The sequence below is a fragment of the Bufo gargarizans genome, chromosome 5, assembly GCF_014858855.1.
Source record: "Bufo gargarizans isolate SCDJY-AF-19 chromosome 5, ASM1485885v1, whole genome shotgun sequence".
Lineage (NCBI taxonomy): Eukaryota > Metazoa > Chordata > Amphibia > Anura > Bufonidae > Bufo > Bufo gargarizans.
Window position 1 is genome coordinate 25,364,326 of NC_058084.1, and position 16,927 is coordinate 25,381,252.

Consider the following 16,927-nt stretch of genomic DNA (forward strand, 5'->3'; position numbering starts at 1 on the left):
CATTCTCATCTAATTGCTCCTTACTAGTAAGAAAGAAAACCAAGTTTGCTCTTCTCTACAACGCTGCGAGTTTATCGCCCAAACGGAAGTATAGAAACTTTTTCAACCCCTAAGGAAGCATCGGAGATTCCAGAAGTGGAGAATAATATCTTCACATCTCAGCCCAACTCTTCACAGTTGCACCCATTCTCAGGCAGAGGAAGAAAAGAGAAGATGCTGGGACGCCGCGGATCTTCGAGACCACCCAATGGAGCTGACAAGTCTGCAAATGGATCTGACTGGGACTGACAGAAGACTCCATTTAAGATGGGACACGTGAGAATTACAGGGGTCATTTGTTAAAACTCCATGCTCTAAATGTTTTGACAGGGTGGTTATGTGGCTGCTATTTTCGCATGGGGAGATCTGTTTTATAGTAGGTGGGAGGCCACAGCTTTCGGTGGCTCACTGTATGATCGCTTACGGTTATAGTGGGGAGGTTGCGTTCTCTTATTTCACCACAGAGGGCAAGGGCATGACGGGGTTAAATGTTTCATTGTTTGAATTTGGAGATGGTTGGTGCCAACGGCCATACCCAACAATCTGCGAAAAAAGAGACGTCCAGAAATGGGTTATTTACGTTATGTTTAGATATATGGGGTGTTCTGTTTACGGGAAATGTGATTTTATTCCACTTTGGGGTAGCTGAACTACGCATGGTTTCTCAGGGACCGGGCCCTTTTCCTTGGGGTGAGTTTCTTGCGGAGATCTAGGCAGCGGACATAACATGAGAATAGCCATTCGGAATGTGAAGGGGCTGCGTTCCCAGTTCAAACGCATGTCGATATTGAAAAATGGCGCCGCCCCCTCCCCACTACGTCATTTAATTTATTCACTTCATCAGGCGTTCCTTCCTCCTCTCTTGGCCTACGGCGCCGCCCCCTCCCCATTACGTCAGTTATTTTATTCATTGCACCGGACCTCCCTTCCTCCTCTCTTGTCCTCCGAAATCCCGCGCAGGCGGAGTATCGGTGAGTGCCTGCGCCTGCACGATTCTCCTGTTCCCGAGGGCAACAGCCTCAATAGTGTCACTGGGCTTGGCGCATGCCCAGTGACATGGTGCTATTCAAAACTATTGGAAAGCTATTTACAGCGACCCCCAGGCGAAAGTCTATTCCCCAGGCTTTTTATCAGACAAAATAGATCTTAGGAAAGGAACCAGACAGGGGTGTCCTTTATCCCCCTTGCTATTTAACATAGCCCTAGAACCCCTGAATCAAATCTTTCTTACTACAGACCGGGGTATATGATAGGATCAAGGTAGGCAAAACGGAGATCAAACTAACATGATTTGCTGATGATCTACTTTTATATCTACAGTCTCCAGAAAAACATTTAAAACGGGTCTTGGACATATTGGAACACTATGGAAAGGTAAATGGATCCAATATAAATGTATCAAAGAGTCAGATACTGTTCCTCCACCCTGTGCGGCCAGATACTAGTCACCATTATGAGGTAGAAGTGAGGCACAACTATATTACGTACTTGGGGATAAAGATTGGGCGGACCCCACAATCCCTTTACTCTCTAAATTATCCCCCTCTCATCCAAAAAATAGAAAGGGAGCTTGAAAAATAGAAAGACTCATTACCCCTATCCCTTAATGCGAGAGCTCATCTCATAAAAATGGTCAGTTTCGCAAGGCTCCTATACCCCCTGCAAACAATCCCATTGTTATTGAAACATTCTGACATTAAAAGAATGCAATCAGCATTTACGACTTTTCTTTGGAAAAAGGAAAAGCGGGGTTATTAAAAGCTGACATTACTAAGATGGGAGTAGGGCCTTCAACTACCAAATATACGCCACTACAATTTAGCAGCCCTATTTAGACATGTTAAAGGGAACCTGTCACCGGGATTTTGTGTATAGAGCTGAGGCCATGGGTTGCTAGATGGCCGCTAGCACATCCGCAATACCCAGTCCCCATAGCTCTGTGTGCTTTTATTGTGTAAAAAAAACGATTTGATACATATGCAAATTAACCTGAGATGAGTCCTGTCCCTGACTCATCTCACATACAGGACTCATCTCAGGTTAATTTGCATATGTATCAAATCGTTTTTTTTACACAATAAAAGCACACAGAGCTATGGGGACTGGGTATTGCGGATGTGCTAGTGGCCATCTAGCAACCCATGTCCTCAGCTCTATACACAAAATCCCGGTGACAGGTTCCCTTTAAAGACTGGGTATGGGGCACATCGTATTACTCATAAAATCAGCTAGAACAAGAACTAGTGACCCCATGGGATCTTAAGGCAATACTACACACCAGATTTAAAGATATCCCTCTCCCCCTACATGCCCTTATGGTCATTGCCGTCTTTCCCACAGGGGAGGGAAAATAAAATGTATACTACTTGGAAACAAAGAGACATCACAACTCTACATGATATTGTAGATAACACAAAACAGAACTTAATATCCTGGGAAGACTTCCGCACGAAGTATGGGGTCACCTCGTCTCATTTCCTTCCTTTTTACCAGGTACTCTCCTACTGCAAGGCACAGGCGGAGAAGCTGGGAGATCCAGACAGACTGGGTTGGTTTGGAGCCTTACTAGGCCTAAACAAGTCAATACTCCCTTTATCACACTTGTACCGCAAGCTCCATGGTACACAAACTTTGGGACTTGCTGCAAAAACTTTTTCTACCTGGGAAAGGGAATTAAATGTACTACACCTGACAAAACTAATGAGGAACGGTTTTGAGCACATTCGTAAAGCTATATATAACGAACAATGGAGGGAAACCGAACTGAGAATTATGCATAAGGCTACCTATGCTTATGACCTGACATACCGAGATGCCTCAGCTCATTACTTAAGACATTGCCCTAAATGTTCATTAGCTAGTGCAGGACTTCTACATGGTCTGTGGGATTGCCCGAATATACAGCCTATTTGGAACCAAGCTGTTGCACATATTCAGTCTGTATGGGGAGTGGAAGTGGCACTTAACCTACAACAATGCATCTTTCAGGGTATCCCATTAGATCAGTCGGATGAAATGGGAGCAGGGGTGGCTGAGAAAGGTGTGCGTATATTGTTGATGTCGGTTAAGAAATCAATCCTAAGATATTGGCTACAAAAAGACATCCCCACATGGGAAGAGGTAATCGGGATCATGAAACAAATGTTCTTCATGGAGGGACTAGAGCTAGAACGACACAAGGAGCAGTCGACAGCCAAGTTCATAAAAAATGGAGGAAGTTTATTGAAACAAATCTATCGGAGGGGGAAATCAAAGAGTTATTGACTCCATTCCAGCATACAAAATGGTATCTAGAAGCCCAATTAAAGGGTACATTGGGAAAACTACAAATATAAGATAATTAGAATGAGTCGCTGGCACCTCAAAGTGGAAAAGATAAAACATAATACAAGTCATTTTTATACCTATCAGATGGCATTTAGGGATGTTAGGGGGTTGGGGAGGGAATCTGTTATAAAGTAAAAATTCTTCAAGACATCTTGATATTAGATGCTGTACCATATGAAAACTGTCTTTCTTTGTTTGCATCTCTTTGTAGAGGGGATGTATGCTATTCCTGATAATTGTCTTGAATCCATTAAAAATAAGTTGAAAAAAATAAAATAAAAAACCCCCATAAAACTATATAAAAGTGGTATCACTGTAATTGTACTGACCCGCTGAATGAAGAGAACAGATCACTTTTTAAAACAAAATGTTTATTCGGCTTTTACATGTGCAGTATTTACAGTACATTCAAATTTTGACATTTGGTTTCACAATATTATTTAAAAAAGAAAGCAATAACATGACTCAACATCATAATAACTCTCCCTCCCCGCTTCCCCTCTCAGGTGGTTCACCACTATAAACCTCAAAATAATGCAGTATACCTGTTCGACTAAGCTTCTATAGGTTTAACCTGTCAAGTTTTGTTTTCTGTGATGGTGTATTTCAGCCTGCAATGTCTTCTTTTAGATACCAGGTTGAATCTCTAAAGGGATATACAGGTCCTTCTAAAAAAATTAGCATATTGTGATAAAGTTCATTATTTTCTGTAATGTACTGATAAACATTAGACTTTCATATATTTTAGATTCATTACACACCAACTGAAGTAGTTCAAGCCTTTTATTGTATTAATATTGATCATTTTGGCATACAGCTCATGAAAACCCAAAATTCCTATCTAAAAAAATTAGCATATCATGAAAAGGTTCTCTAAACGAGCTATTAACCTAATCATCTGAATCAACTAATTAACTCTAAACACCTGCAAAAGATTCCTGAGGCTTTTAAAAACTCCCAGCCTGGTTCATTACTCCAAACCGCAATCATGGGTAAGACTGCCGACCTGACTGCTGTCCAGAAGGCCATCATTGACACCCTCAAGCAAGAGGGTAAGACACAGAAAGACATGTCTGAACGAATAGGCTGTTCCCAGAGTGCTGTATCAAGGCACCTCAGTGGGAAGTCTGTGGGAAGGAAAAAGTGTGGCAGAAAACGCTGCACAACGAGAAGAGGTGACCGGACCCTGAGGAAGATTGTGGAGAAGGACCGATTCCAGACCTTGGGGGACCTGCGGAAGCAGTGGACTGAGTCTGGAGTAGAAACCTCCAGAGCCCCCGTGTCCAGGCGTGTGCAGGAAATGGGCTACAGGTGCCGCATTCCCCAGAAACAGCGGCAGAAGCGCCTGACCTGGGCTACAGAGAAGCAGCACTGGACTGTTGCATGTCATTCGGAAATCAAGGTGCCAGAGTCTGGAGGAAGACTGGGGAGAGGGAAATGCCAAAATGCTTGAAGTCCAGTGTCAAGTCCCCACAGTCAGTGATGGTCTGGGGTGCCATGTCAGCTGCTGGTGTTGGTCCACTGTGTTTTATCAAGGGCAGGGTCAATGCAGCTAGCTATTAGGAGATTTTGGAGCACTTCATGCTTCCATCTGCTGAAAAGCTTTATGGAGATGAAGATTTCATTTTTCAGCACGACCTGGCACCTGCTCACAGTGCCAAAACCACTGGTAAATGGTTTACTGACCATGGTATTACTGGGCTCAATTGGCCTGCCAACTCTCCTGACCTGAACCCCATAGAGAATCTGTGGGATATTGGGAAGAGAAAGTTGAGAGACGCAAGGCTGATTGCCTCCATGCCACGCCGCATTGAAGCATCCTGGGCCTCCATAACACCTCAGCAGTGCCACAGGCTGATTGCCTCCATGCCACGCCGCATTGAAGCATCCTGGGCCTCCATAACACCTCAGCAGTGCCACAGGCTGATTGCCTCCATGCCACGCCGCATTGAAGCAGTCATTTCTGCAAAAGGATTCCCGACCAAGTATTGAGTGCAGAACTGAACATAATTATTTGAAGGTTGACTTTTTTTGTATTAAAAACACTTTTCTTTTATTGGTCGGATGAAAAATGCTAATTTGGGTTTTCATGAGCTGTATGCCAAAATCATCAATATTAAAACAATAAAAGGCTTGAACTACTTCAGTTGTGTGTAATGAATCTAAAATATATGAAAGTCTAATGTTTATCAGTACATTACAGAAAATAATGAACTTTATCACAATATGCTAATTTTTTTAGAAGGACCTGTATTAGTTTGTTTATTTCCAGCTCATTCAGGAATCCACCAATAAAGGCTCTCCATTTTTTTTTTAAAAAGCTGTTGATTGTGATTCTTGTTTCTTTTCCGTCTCAACCACCTCTAGCAGCATACAATGCTTGACCTGTTCTATTGTGGGTCGAGCCACTTTCTTAGTAGACTCCTTTTTGCAGCCAGAACAAACAAATGGATTATTTCTGGATAGTGTTCCTCCTTCTTCACTGCCTGATAAAGTATAATCTCTGGTGATAATGGGAACTCAGAGGATAACTTCTGTTTGAGAAAAGTTTTAAGCTGGGTCAAGAAATTTCTGGAAGCCTGGCAACTCCATATTCCATGGAAGAGGTCAGTATCTTCTAGTTTGCACTTTGGGCAAGTTGTTAATATGTTTTGATCTAGTTTTCTGTTTTTCGGGAATCCATAGATCGCCTTGTGCATGATCCGGAATTCAGTTTCTCTCCAGATTTCGTTCATGGTTACCCTCCTGACTGTTTTACATCCTCTCAAAATCATATAATTAACTCTTTCATTTGAAAAATCATATCTCCATCCTTTAAATATTTTGAAGTCTACGACTTCAAAATTCTCTCTCTAACATTGGTATATAAGTTGTATAAGCTCTGTTTAGTCTGAGAAGAAGACAACAATGAATCAAAATCGTTCCTCTTCATTTCAGTGGAGTAATTTCTTAGAGCACTAGTTATTTGGTAGAATGCTAGGAAAGATGTGTCTACTAGATTGTATTTACTTTTCCCCTCCTGAAAGGTATAGTACCTCCCTTCCTCTGGGTGCCAAAAATCGGCTATGGTTTTTGGCTGTTGGTGTTCAGATTGCATTCTTAGTTTAGCTTGTTTTCCCCCCTGCGGGACTGGGGGGTATACAAGCTTAACTGTGGGATTCAAGCATGTAATCCACAGTCAAATAATTTTCTTTCATCTGACCTATGAGCATTAGCTGAACATTATAAAATTGAATTGAAAAATGAAGAAGTACTTGTGGCCAAGAGTTACCTGACAAGAAAGCACAAAGGTGCAGAAAAGTACACACTGAACACTCTTTATGAAGACCTGGATCCACTAATGTTCCCACCTTTAAAAAAAGTCATTCAAGTTGTCCTAACCATTCTAGTAAGCAGCTGTGAAAGATCATTTTCAGTATTACGGCGACTCCATACCTGGCTAAGACAGACAATGGGCCAAACAAGACTGAATCATCTTGCCATCCTTGCACTTGAGAAAATAATTCTGCTTTCGGTTTCAGAAGAAGAAGTTATTGACCGTTTTGCTGATAAGCACAAAAGACGTCACTTACTGGTGTATAAGAAATAGAAATGTTTTTCATAACCAAACAGTACAAATGAATATAAGAAACTTTGTAATATATCTTAAATAATATATTGCAAATAAAAGGCCTCTTTGGCTAATAAGTTGCCACTCCTTCTCCCCCCTACCTATTGCACTGATTATTCACTCTCAATTGACTTCTGAAAGCTAGCTGCACCAAACCGTCATAAACAACAGAACTGGGGAGAACGTTATTCAGCAGTATTAAGCAGTATAGTATAGTATGTAACCTAATCTATCTGTGACCTGCTAATCCATCCTCAGTAAGATGAATCTTAAAGTACCATAATGACCAATTAAGGAAGTTGGGAGAATACAGAAAAAGAGGCTGTAATAACATATATTACAAAGTTTTTATTTCATCATGTACATCGCTCACCTTATCTGGTGTATTTCAATACGGGTAATAGCAAGGTATATATTTCTCCTAGAAGCTGCTTTGGCTATTATTTAAACTAGAAAATGCCCTCTGTTTTATGTAGCTTATTTGTGTTTATGGAGGTTTGTTGTAAACTCATTGTTCTCAACATTTCAAACAGTTAATATTCTGTATGAAAGAATAAAATCTGTTATTTAAGCACGTTGGCTTGTATGTTAATTCTTATTATGCAAATTTTAACACAGTGGGCTTGTGCCCCGGATGTTTTCAGACCCTAGCAACGCCCTTGCATGTTGCAGGTCTTTTTGAGGATGTGCCAAGAAAAACAAGACATCATCTGCGAATATCATGTGTTTAACTTCTTCCTTTCCTATATGTATACCTCGGATTTTCCCTGTTAATGTGATACTCCTAGATAAAGGCTCCAAGGCCAAGTTGAATAGTAATGGTGATAACGGACAACCTTGTCTAGTACCTTTTTGTAGGGGGAAAGAAGGGGATAAAAAACCAAGTGTATACACCCTTGCATGTGGGTTGTTGTATAGAGTGTTCAGATATGTTCTAAAGGCTCCCGTGAAACCCATTGTGTCCAACACCTCATGCAGCCAACTCCATTTGACATTTTCAAAGGCCTTTTCTGCATCTATTGTTAGTATGGCTAGGTGGTTGTATAAGATTGGGTGATTCTTTATATGATCAAGGATCATCATGACTTTTCTTATATTATATACTGCTGCTCTCAGTCTGGGCAGTATCCTAGCCAATCTATCAGCTAAAATTTTAGATTGGATCTTGGTGTCCACATTTATAAGTGAGATTTAAAAAAATTCCCCTGTAAATCCATCTGGCCCGGGTGCCTTGCCTAATGCCAGATTTTTTTTATTATCGCCTGGACTTCTTCAATACTAATAGGGGCGTTTAGATCTTGAAGCTGTCCCTCTGATAGTGTGGGCAGTGATAGCGTTTGTAACCATGTCCTGTCCTCCTGTTTTTGCTTAGCGTCATTCATATATAATTGTCTGTAGTAATCTAAAAGTATATCATTTATTTTCTTTGGATCATGGTGTGCTAGCCCGTCTTTCGATTTTAGGGTCAGTATTGGTGTGGTGACAAAAGGGCCGTGTGCTAACCTCGCTAATAGTTTGCCAGCTTTGTTGCCATATCTATATAGCTGGGCCTCTTTCTGAGATCTATAAAAGGACTTTTTTTTGTAGCCAGATTTCATATTGGGATTTGTCCTCTTGCCATTTTGAATTTTTTTTTGCCATGGTCGGCATAGAGATATACTTGGCTATTTGTGCATTAGTCTGCTTTTTCATATCAGACATGTAAGTCCGTATTTTGCCTCTAATCACTGCTTTCCCTGCTTCCCACAGTAACCGTGGGCATGTAGTATCAGTGTTTTCTAGATATTCCCTCCACCATCCGGTAAGTTTTGAGCAGAATCGCTCATCTCATTAGTTGAGAGGGGAATCTCTATATGTAATCTGTTCCTCTAGGTATCTGTTCCTGAATATTTAGTGTCACCGGTGCATGGTCTGATAGTGCTAGTTCTTCAATTGCGGCTGACAAACTTCTAGCTGCTATTGAGGGGGATGTCAGTATGTAGTCTATCCTAGACCATGATGAATGTGCATTTGAGAAGTGGGTATATTCTCTCTCCTCGGGATTAAAGGATCTCCAAATATCTATGACTTGTAAATCATCTATAAATTTGCTCAATACATGTTCGTACCTTCTCTGGTTCCCCTCTGTGGCTCTGTTTTTTGACCTGTCTTCCAGTGACCTCGCCGGCAGATTCATATCTCCTGCTATAATTTTATTACATATCGCGTCAGATGAAATCTGCTGCGTCAATCTCTGGAAGAAAGGACCACTCAAATCATTTGGCCCATATATGTTGTAAATACTAAGCTCATTTGCGGGAGAGCAGATGATCATGTGGTGGATCCTTCCTTCGTTATCTGATTCCTCCAGCTTTACCGTGCATGGCAGCTTTTTCCTCAATAAAGGTTATAACCCCTGCCTTTGAACCTGATGCTGGTGACCCATACACCTCTCCCAGCCATAGCCTCTGCATATGTCCTGTTGTGTTAAATGCGGCTCCTGGAGCAGTGCAATATCACCATCAAGGTTGTGCAGATCTCATCTATATTTTGTATTATTTCTCTGCTGATCTCTCACCCAGAACCGATGTATACCAATACATTTTCCTACGACACTGAGACTGCAAGCAACATTATCGCTCAAGTCCAGTTGGGAAATGAATTCCTACATATTCCATCTCAAGAATGGAAAATAGAGACTATACACGTGACCTTCAAGGTCTGACCTCCCTACGACTACATTGCAGCACTCTGACAGAATACCATAAGAGCAGCCACATACCAAGGGGGCTGCGTTCTCATCTACGACCCACATTGTTTAAAGATAACAAATAATTTTGTGACCACTTCAAGAGTATACTTAATAAATGCCAATTTGATTTGATGCTTTTAGCTATTGAAAAAGTTCATTCATCCATCACCGATCTTGCAAAACAAATCGAAACTACAGAAAACCAGCTTACAACTATTCTACCACCAGACAAGTGGAATGCACTGAAAGAGAAGACCACCAAACAGATCTCAGAGTATCAAAAACAAACCAAATCGACCAAAAGATCTAAATTCATTAGAGACGCAGAAGATTATAGATCAACAAGAGCTCCTTTATGCCCCCCAAAACCTACCACCCGCCTAAAAACATATTTCTTTTACACAACAATCCATACAACAAATTCTGAAGTCTCAAACTAAGGGTGAATTCAAACATTTCCACAACCTCACAGTAGAAGAACAGACAGTTATTACTGAATTACGGTCCCATAAATACATCATAATTAAACCAGCAAAGGGGGAGCATTAGTAGTCATGGACAAGTCCATGTATATTAATGATGTCACCAACCAATTGGGGGATCATCTCACCTATAAACCCCTCAATTCCGATCCTTCCACCAACAAGATTAGGATTACACTTCAACACTATCGGAAATCCAACATCATCAATGACGACACAGTGACCTTCCTAACCAAACAACATCTTATCACACCTGTTTTCTACACTCTTCCAAAGATACATAAAAATCTCCAAAATCCGCCAGGCAGACCCATAGTAGCCCCGAAAGACTCCATATTATCTCCTTTTTCCATATGTCTAGACCGGATACTTACTCCTCTCATCAAAACATCACGCTCCTTCTTACTGGACATTAATGTTTTTATCACTAAACTTAAACAATGTACTCCCCAAACTAACTCCCTGTTGGTGACTATGGACGTCAACAGTCTATATACATCGATAGAACATGACAAGGGCATGAGAGCAACAGCACAACTTCTCTCCACTCATTCCTCACTCAACAAGAATTTTGCCTGTCACTACTATCCCTGGTCCTACATGAGAATTTCTTTCTTTTTGGTGATCAATACTATGCCCAGAGACAGGGGACCGCTATGGGGGTGAATGTGGCCCCTCCTTATGCAAATGCATACATGATCAACTTTGAGGAGGAATTTGTATACCCACACCCATTATTCAAGCAACACGCCAACATATGGCTACGAGTCATTGATTGCATCTTTTGGGGAGGCCCTGTATCCAGCCCTCCTCTTCCATCAATACCAGGACAATATATACCCAGAATTGGGTTTCACCATACAAACAGATATGAACACAATCAATTTTTTAGACACTCTTAAAGACACTGACGGGAACATTGAGTTTCATCTATACAGCAAACCCACAGACAGGAACAGTCTCTTACATTATGCCAGTAATCATCCCAAAGCAACCAAACAATCATTACCTCATTCACAGTTAACAAGGGTGGAACGGATTGTCTCCAATACCTCCATAAGGAAGAAAAGAACGAAAGAGATGACATTGAAATTTGTACAGAGAGGATATCCAGAACATTTAGCTCAGCAGGAGAATACACCCACAAGGATTAGTAAGACACAAACACTGCTCAAAGGATACCATGCATTTTGACCTTTCATCCCCTTGCACCTAAGATACAGAATACTATTAGACAACAGTGGCACATACTTTCTCGTGCATATCCAGACATTCAGGAATTTCACACTCCACCCTTAACCTGCTACAAACGGTCAAAAAACATTAGAGACTAGCTTGTCCGAGCAGACATTGGTCCCCTCTCTAAGATCCCACGTCAAAGGTTTCTAAACTCTCCCAAATCTGGCACCTTCCCCTGTCTCTACTGTGCCCAATGCTCCAAGTGTAATCAAGGGCAACACAATTACACATCCACATTCAGGAACAAAATACTCCATCAAGGGATATTTCACATGTGACTCTACCCATGTTGTCTATCTCATCAAATGCCCTTGCAGACTTATTTATATCGGCGAAACTACCCAACATATAAGAGGCATAAATCCACCATTAGAACAAACCAATTACTATTATTACAATACCTGCTCATTTTAAAAGAAATCAATCATCAGATTTCTTCTCTACCTCTACAAGTCCCTATGCCATGGAGGGGCAGTAATCGGATATTGTTATTAAAACAACTGGAATTCTTCTGGATACATCGTTTGGACACATTATCACCAAAAGGACCAAACAGGGAATAAGACTTCCTCTGTAATGTTTAATGGACTTGAATTATGAGATTTCCCCATGAACACTTTTTGTAAAAAAATTTGCAACACTGATTATTGTTTTCTCTCATGTTTGCTTGACATATCTGACATATCATTCTTTTTATTTCAGATTCGATAGTCCAGACTTCGGTCCTTAGTGATCTAGATTCCAACCCTCACCTCCCCTCACCCCCCCCCCCCATGGGGGCTCCATGTTATTCGTTATGCATCTATTATAAATTATTTATTATTATCATGTCAGCTTTCCGTCTCTTCCTTACTTTATCAATTGACACATACTCTTAATCCTTTTATCCTCTCCCAGGATATTCAGTTGTCACAGCTCACTATACGTACAGATCTCCATAACCACTAATTCATTCTCATTGTTTTAATATTTCTTTGTTACTTTTTTCCCCCCTCATCTCATCACATACATAATACATTAGTAAACCCTCCCTATCATGCAACTGCACTTGTGGACGCTCCTACACTATATGGCCATATTCTATGCCTTCACCAGCTTCACCATGCACTGCGCGCTTCCCGACTGAGGTAACGTCAGACGCACCTCCGAGGAGACGGTACATTCCAGCCCTTAAGAGAAGGCGGCATGCCTGAACTGGCGTCCGCGTCCAGAGCTCTCACTTAGTCAACAGGTAAAAGTACTTCCGATGTCCTCTCCAGGCTACTCTACATTATCTTTGATACATATTTATGTTATATCTAAGCTATCACCACTTCCATCATTTTGTTATCCAGGATACCTTATATGAGATTGTCTATATTCTTTTCAGATCCCTTGATAAAGATTGCTACACGACCGAAAAATTGGGGTTTCGTTTATGGCCTTTTACATTTATACTTTCTCTGGATGGAACAAAATAATTTAAACTAAACGTTATGTATTAAAAGCACTTTCTAATAAGGACCTCTGGTGTGCCGTGGATTTCTCCTTGGAATAGATTGACGTATGTCCTCTACGAGCACCCACCATCAAGGGTGTGCAGATCTCATCCATCTCTTGTACTGTTTTAGCCCTGTCACGTTTCCGTGGTTACAACAACCCTGCTATCCAGCAGTGGTGGCCATGCTTGCATAGTATCATAGTATTGTAAAACCTGCCACACTCTCTGTTGGCTGGGATCACTGGAGGTGGGATAGTTCAGCTTGTTTTCCTGTACTGGTCAAGCATGGTCACTGCAGATGGTTTTCATGGTTTTTGGAACCATAGAAACAAGAAGTCATGGAAGTTATGTTGACATGAGGTCAGCCAGCGTAGGAAGATATGAAAGTTACTGTATATGGTATCAACTAAAATGTATTTGCATGTATAAATGTTTTAGTAGCCATACGTTTTATATGTGTATTTAGATATCTTAATTTAGAATGGTTGTTATGTTAGATTTCTACAGTCCAACGTGTCAAGACCCGCCGGCAGTCCTGCCGTGACCGATACTGCCGTGAACGTATGCACTCAAGGGGACATAGTGGTGATGGGGACCATAGGAAGAAGCCCTATCTATATACAAGGCAACTCCGTTTTTTGAAACCAGTGCTGGACCTTAGGCCGTGAGTATCAAATGTATTTATTATTTATAATGTAATCGTATTAATTGTAAAAAAAACTTGCTTGTGGCATTTCTTTTGTAAGATAGTTAACATCATAGAAGTAATGTTTTAGCCTAGGCTACAACTAGGGCTGGAGTGCACAAGGCAGGTACATGTTGTTCTCATCTCTGGTGGGAATATACTGCCCTTGTCAACAGCATGCTAGAATAAGTCTTCCATCTACCATTGTTTCTCCTGATATGACCTGCACAAATGGCTGACATTAGAAACAGGTGAGGAGAGCGATAAGGAACATCCAAATGTGCAGGTCCATTTAAAAGGTCGTGAAACATTGCTAGGCGGAAGTCGGTCTCTACCAAAGTGTGGACAAGGACAGTACATCACTGTCAGTACTGAAGCAGGCCTTGGCCTCTGCAATGCAGCACATTGCAAATGGGAACAATGGACCAAGACAGGACAATACATTATGTACTTAGAGTACATGAGACATGAAGGGTGTTTTTTCGTGTTCAATGTAAAACGCAAATAAACACTTTTTTATGACCTTCTCCAGCCCTTTCATATTGATTACCAATCCTGCAAATACTTAATCAATATGTTAAAAGGCTACTGGACCCATGTAATCTAGTGTTGGTTCTGATATGCGGTTTATATTTTTGTACACTTTTATATATACACCTTTTTTATTTACATTGTTCTCTCATTCAACAGCACCGTTGACAGCCTGGAGGAACAGGGGGGCCATGCATTAAGCTCCTGAGAAGAGGAGCATGCTGCTGCTCCCCTGGTCCTGGGCAAGAAGAGACTGAAGCTTGCCAGCAGATGGGTCTGACCAAGAGGGAGGAGTCCTCTGCTGTGGAGGGAGCTGCATGTACCATCAAGCCAAGAACCCCCAAGGAGACAAGCAAGGCATAGAAGGGTGGCACCACAACCTCCCAAACCTGCCTCAAATGCTTGAGCCCTGGTTGATAGTCAGGTGCTCGAGTGTTTGAGGCAAAGACAGGCAGAAGGAAAGGAGGAGCGCATGCTCTGTGGGCTTGCTCCACTTATAGAAACATTAAGTTCGGAGAAACAAGATATTTATGTTTCTATAATTGGCTTCTGTGGCCACCATTTTAAAAAGCCCTCTTGACCCTATTGAAATTGTGCGTGCGGATAACATTAAATACAGAGCTTTAATGTTAGCCACAGAAGCACAACCTGGGCCCAGCATGGTGTCCCAACAACCTAGGGCAAGCTACTATTCACAGCCCCTATTTAGTCAGGAGCCAGAATCTATTCCTCGCCCCCATTACCCTGGGCCCAGGGTGAACTACCCACCAGCAAGTAATGTACCTGGACCTAGTGCACAGGGACCTTTTATGCGGGACCTTATGCAACTGCAAATTTTATTTTTATATTGTTACATGTTACGTTTTATGTTAAGTTTTATTTTGCATATAAACATATATGAAAAGTTACATGTCTCGCGTTTTATTCAATATTTGTACAAAATAACAACTATACAACATTCCATGTTTTCATTACATCCCAACAGTAGAAACGTCCTACAGATATTGATAATTTTGTTTAATCCTTCCAACTAGGGCTGGGCATACACTTTAAAAGTCAGCGCTGCTTAAACTGCCGCCCTCCAGCTGTAGCAAAACGACAACTCCCGGCGTGCCCTAACAGCTGGAGAATATCCAGCCATACTGGGACTTGTAGTTTGGCTACAGCTTGAGGTGCACAGGATGAAGACGTTCTTTACCAAAAACATACATATGCAACATCTGTTAGCAAAATGTTGTAAGTGCTGGGATAATCTCCAAATCCGGGACCCACCTTCAAGTCTTCAGCATGCCTAAATGAAGAAAATATGTTGTAATAAGTATGTAAATATATACACAGGTCATAAACATATCATTATAAAGAGGTATTAGAGGGTTTTAATTCACAAAAATGTAAAACAATCTATAGTCAGGAAAATGTCAATATGACATTTTTGTAAGATATAGATGTTTTTAAAATTTGCATACATTTTAACTCCAGGCCACGCCAGGGGTCCTCTTTGTCTTGTGAGTACCTACACTATCAAAATATAACCCCACCACCCAAAACAAAACATCTAGAGAAATACTGTTTATAATTGTAGTATCGGGACCCTGAGTGAGGCGGCTTCATAACACGAATGTGTTTGCCATCCAGTGCCCCAATGCAGTTTGGAGACTGCACATCCAATTAAAAACCCTCAGCAATTCGGATCCAATCCTCAGCTTTGGGCTCTGGCATCACCGCGTCCCGTAGTCGCTGCCAAATCACATCACATGTTTGACGAACGATCCGAGAAATTGTCGAGACTCCCAGCAGGAACTCTAAATGCAGAGATACAAATGAATTCCCTGTTGCCAAAAATCTGAAATACACACACAAAAAAAAACACAAAAAAACAGAAATCTAACAGATATACTGTAACACCGACTATTTACACCAAATCTAGATATGAACATTATCCCATTGCAGCGACACTATCACACATATAACACATTAGAAAAATGACCTTCATCGCACCGCTGAGAGACAATGGGGTGAACCCAATGCCTCCTCCTCCTCGGTTCCACGTTCAGCATAGTAGGCTGATGTCCGTGCTCCCGAGAAAGCAGCCAGCGCAAGAGAACCAGTTCCTCCTCAGCCATGATGCAACAGAAAGTTTTATCCAGAAACCAATGTCTGCCAAGCACAGGATTCCAAGTACGCTCTTAATGCTGCAACAAGCTGATGAAAATGGAGTCACAACTATCACATGATCAAGTTAAATAGGGGGAGTGAAAAAGGGGATGTGGCCTAAAATGATGATGTTAAACTTCCTTTTTCCATTTTCCTCAAACAATTCATCGTATACGAAAACCATACGGATGTGTTTTTGCAGAAAAACACAACGGACCGCAAAACCATACGGTCGTGTGCAATAGACCTTAATCAATGAGTTATGTATACCCCAAAATGGTGCCATTAAAAATTACAACCTGTCCTGCTAAAACCAAGCCCTATGGCTTAAATCAACAGAAATTTAAAAAAATGTTATAGCTTTTTGAATGTGATGATCAAAAAAAATATTTGAAGTCAGTTTTGCTAGGGCCAGTGTTGGTGTACATCAGCGATGCCCAACCAGTGGCCCGCCAGCTGTTGCAAAAGTACAACTCCCAGCATGGCCGGACAGCCTACAGCTATCAGCCAACAGGAGGGCATGATTGGAGTTGTAGTTTTACAACAGCTGGGGGGCCGCAGGTTGAGCGTCCCTGGTGTACATTATGCCACATTTATTAAATGACTCATGTTTGATAAATTTGTCTTATCTTTAAACCTATCATTTGTG